This window comes from Engraulis encrasicolus, unplaced genomic scaffold (assembly GCF_034702125.1).
Source record: "Engraulis encrasicolus isolate BLACKSEA-1 unplaced genomic scaffold, IST_EnEncr_1.0 scaffold_1223_np1212, whole genome shotgun sequence".
Classification (NCBI taxonomy): Eukaryota; Metazoa; Chordata; class Actinopteri; order Clupeiformes; family Engraulidae; genus Engraulis; species Engraulis encrasicolus.
The window spans coordinates 5,696-10,361 of record NW_026944706.1 but is presented as its reverse complement, the minus strand read 5'-3'; positions in this window follow the sequence as shown (position 1 = coordinate 10,361).

Here is a 4,666-nt window from a genome sequence, read left to right as displayed (position 1 = left end):
ATTTATTGGTTGGTAATTATTATGGAGCCAATTTTCCACACTATCAATCCCCACCAATCATTTCCCCTCCTTTTTCAAAATAAGTTTTTGGGAAACCTTTTTTGTTTTTTTATTTTCCAGCCATACATAGTGTTACTCTTGGGGTGCGTGGGTGGGGGTGTGTTCGGTGCGTGTGGTGTGTTGTGGGTGTAGTGTATGGATGTGTGTGTGTGTGTGTGATGGTGTGTGTGTGCGTGTGTGTGTCCGTGGTGGGTTGGTGTGTGTGTGTGTGTGTGTATGTGTGGTGTGTGTGGTTGGTGCTTATGCGGTGTTGTGGGTGTGGGGCCCTGTGTTTTGTGTCCGGGGCTGTGTGTATCGTGTGTTTGGGCAATCCCATCCATCAGGGGGAAAACTTGTGACGGGTCGCAAGTTTTTTTGGGTGAGATTGGAGCCGGCCCTGGCATGAGTGGTATGGTGGGGAAACGTTGAAAATTGGGTTAGGAAATGTTGGGTTTTTCTCCATACCAAAAAAAAAAAAAAGATTTCATTTAAAAACTACGCTTAAAACCATACCTTTATAACTGGATGCCAACTTTTAGAGTTCGAAGTGAAAGTAAAAAATTCCCCACGAAAACTTTATTATCGGTAGGCTGAGCTTCGGCCCCGGGCCTTTAGCTCCGGTATTGTGCTGTACCTCCAGTCGAAATGACAGCAGGGGCGCGGAGGCTGAATTGCCACAATAACCACGGCCACATGTTTTCCTTTTTACTCCATGCATTTTTTGGGTTTAATTATTTTAAAATTTAAATTTAAATTAATTAATAAAAAAATTCCTCGACGTAATGACGGTGATGTTTTTATGTCAATTTTGGGAATGTCTGTCAGAAAATGAAGGGGGGGGTAATAAAGTTTACCATTATTCATGTAAAAAAAACAGAACTACCGTAACAACCATACACCACGTTTTCTTTAAAGGTTACTGCCCTTTGTCTACTCTGCTTTGGTTTCAGATTTGGGTTGGGCGGGGCATCGAAGTCATCCCCGCTCTAAGTTTGCCCCTTGGGGAGGGGCCCCCAAGCCCCATGCCCGACCCGACCAACGTCATGCGCAGAAAACCTCTCCGAGTAGCGAGGGGGTGGATGGACGAGTATAAGAAGAAATAACATGCCCGGAAATTCCCCCTGAAGGCATCATATTATTTTTATTTTTATTATTTTATTTTATTTTCGTTTTCTTCGTTTGGGTAGACAGTTTGAGAGGGGACAGGAAAGGGAAATGGAAAAGAGAGAGAAGGCTTGGGAAATGACCTCAACCCGGGAACAAAAACCGGACCCTTGGCATAACTATTTTTGTCCTAGCCGTTTGATAATAAAGAAGATATTGAAAAACCCCTTTTTTAAAACAGATTAATGTGGGACCTCTATGAAGTTGCGAATCTCCCGCCATGTCCTAAATTTTAAAATTTTTCGATTGTTCAAGCATTAAACCATAAAGGAATGTAAGAAGTCTTGGTTGTGTGCTCATTGGGGGGGAAAAAACATGCAGTATATTTCTTTGTTTTTAAACAAAGGGGTTTGAATTTGGGTTTAGAACCAGTTTTGCATGGCAAAAAAAATTAGACTGTGATAAGGACACTTGATGTATATAAAATTGATCTGGTCCAAATTTTTATTTGGGCAATTAGAGGGTGGTCTTTAATGAATGGGAAAATAAAAGGGCCCAGGGGGAAACCCTGGGGGAACCCCCTTTTCTCCTTTTATACAACTGGGGACAAAGAGTCACGTGGTTTTAAACCCAGAAAAAAGACCCTTAGAAACCTTTTTTGCATGTATTTTTTCGCAAAAAGCAAAAAATGATTCACAACCCTTTGTGTGAATACCCCCAAGAATTATTGAGCCCCCAATACCCCCTTTGCAACACCAGTCTTTTTTTGGCCAGAAATACGGGAGAGGCTCATTGGGGCATCAACGCTACAGTCACTTTAAGTGAAAAGTTTTTTTTTAAATTTTTTTTCTTGCCTAGTATATTCTGCTTAGTTTTCAGATTCATAGTTAATACCTTATTACAAAAATTTAGATCAAAGAGACATTTTCGACTGCAAAACTTGATCAGCCTTCAAATCAATGCAAGAAAGATCCTTTCCAAGTACCACCAGAGATGTCTCAAGTACGACCCTGGGACGGGGCCACAGTTTTAGCACCCCGCCCTTTGAGAGATCTATAAATATGGCACCCCTTGACTGTTTTTGTCTAATGCGATGAACATTGTTGGGAAATTTAATTAGGGCATGGTTGTAGTAAATTTGTCGGGGAAACCCGATTTAAAGATGACAAAATAATTTTTCATCAATAGTTTTGAATAATGTTTTATTTACTACTTCTCAAAAACCTTTTGCTATCATCTAGTCAGTAAATCAAGTCAAGTATTTTATTTCAATTTTTTTACATGCACTGGTCAAAAAGAATTTGAAATTAAAATTTCTTGCTTTCCCATACGACATAGACTATCTAGGTAAGGACATAGGACGGTATAGACAGAGACAAGGCTAATACAGGGACTTAAAGACATTATGGGAGCAGAGACATTTCATACAGACATTTAAAGTGCAAGACTGGAACAACAGAAACTTTGTAGAGGACATACATTTAAGAGGTATTGTTTGTGCGTTTGTGCTGTTCCTAAAAGCCATTTATACGGTCGGACATGGTAATGTACATTTCGTGAAAGAAATAAATAATAATATTAAAAGGTCTGTCAAGTAGCACCAAGAGCAGGATGTGTTTGCGTTTGTGTATGTGGTAGTGTGTGTAGGTGTTGTGATATTTGTGTAGTGCGGTAGAAGGGTGCGGGTGTGCGTCTTGGTGTTGGGGGTTTCGGTGGATCGTGTGTGTGTGTGTGTGTTGTGTGTTGTGTTGTGTGTGTGTGTCATGTGTGTATTTGTTTGGGTTTAGTGCAGACAGCTGCAGTTGTGCTTGTGTGTGGTGGTTTGGGTGTGGTGTGTGATTGTGTGTGGTGTGTTTTGTAGTGTTTGTGTGTGGGGGTTGTGTTGTTTGCATTGTTTTGAGTTAGTTCGGTTAACGGTTCAGTCAACAGTGGTATAGTATGCCAGGTGGGAATGTTTCAGTCGCATTAATATATGGGTAGGTGGGGGATGGGGGGGGGTTGTCAGGGGCCTTTTGCGGGCTAAGGCTGACAGTGGGGGGGGGGGGAGGGGTTGTCAGGGGCCTTGCTGGCTGAGGCTGACAGTGGAGGGAGAGTTGGTTTGAGTGTTCAGCATCTTGATCGCTTGGTGCATTGTCTGATCGCCACCTGAGTTACGGAACGGAGGCGCCTGTACCCTTTCCAGAGGTGCAGGAGCTGAACATTTGTGTGTGCAGGGGGTGGCTTGTGTCTTTGATAATCATCAGTGCTTTCCCCTTTGGAGGCGTGTGGTTGAAAATGTCTGCAGGAGGGGATTGGTACTTCCAATGTCTTCTTCGCTGTGGGTTCACAACACGCTGGAGTGTCTTCCTGTTTTTTTCCGTGCAGCTTCTCCCCCACTTTTGAATAGTTGGACACACGCCTCTCTATGGTTTCCGAACAGACCACCAGCTCGAGCCCAGTCTGGTAAATGTTGTCATGATGGGGCGTGTAGCCGGGCCTTCTTTAGTTGTCTCAGGAAGTAGAGACACTGATGGGCCTTCTTCGCCATTGATGTATGTTGGGGGTCCCAGAGAGTCGTCGCTGATGGCAATCCAAGGAATGTGCTGCTCACTCTCTCCACAGCATCGCCGATCGATGGTCAGTGGGTGGCAGTTGTTTTTGGACCCTTTGGGAAGTTGAACAACATCTCCTTTGGGTCGTGTTGAACATCCCAGCAGGAGTTGTTGTCCTTTGCACCATCTGCCGAGCCGGGTCCGACTTCTTCTCTTGGGTATGTCCATCGCCCTGGGTGATGAGGCCCACCAGTGTTGTATCATCCCGCAAACGTCACTAGATGGTTAGTGCGGTGGGGCCCCGTTGTGCAGTCTGTCACAGCGTGAACAGCAGTGGCTGAAAAACACACCTTGGCGAGCCCCCGTCTCGGGGTCGGGTGCTCGGGGTGTTTTTCCCCCTATGTATGCTTGTGGTTTTTGCATCGGGAAGCCCCACACCATTGCAGAGGGAGGTGCTAAAACCTATTTTTGTCTTTTCTGAGGTTGTTTGGTATTATGGTATTGAATGCGAACTAAAGTCATGAACAGCATTCTCACAAGGGTTTATTGCCCAAGGGGGGTGGGGCTGTGGAGGGAAAGGAAAATTGATCCTCCGGGGACGCTTGGCTGGGTATGCAAGGGTAGGGTTTTGGGGGGGGTATGGTTTTTGATGTGTGACAGGATTAGCCGTTCAAGCACTTCGATTATGGGGTCAGTGTACAGGACGGTAGTCATTAGCTGATGGGGATGATTTCTTTGGACAGGTTGATGGGGAGCGCTTTGAAAAGTGATGGGGGAAATGTTGCTCCCGAGGATGTTTTAAAAAGTCTGTGAAGAATCCCTTCAGCTCTTCTGCACAAACCTTTAAAACTCGGCCCGGAGTTGTCTGGGGCCCGGCTTTTCTGGGTTTATGGGGGCCAGTGTCCTCTTAACCTGCAGAGGACAGGTAAAGGGGTTTTATCATGGGGGGGGGGGGGAGTTTTTCTGTGGTGAGTGTCATTTTTTGCTTCAAA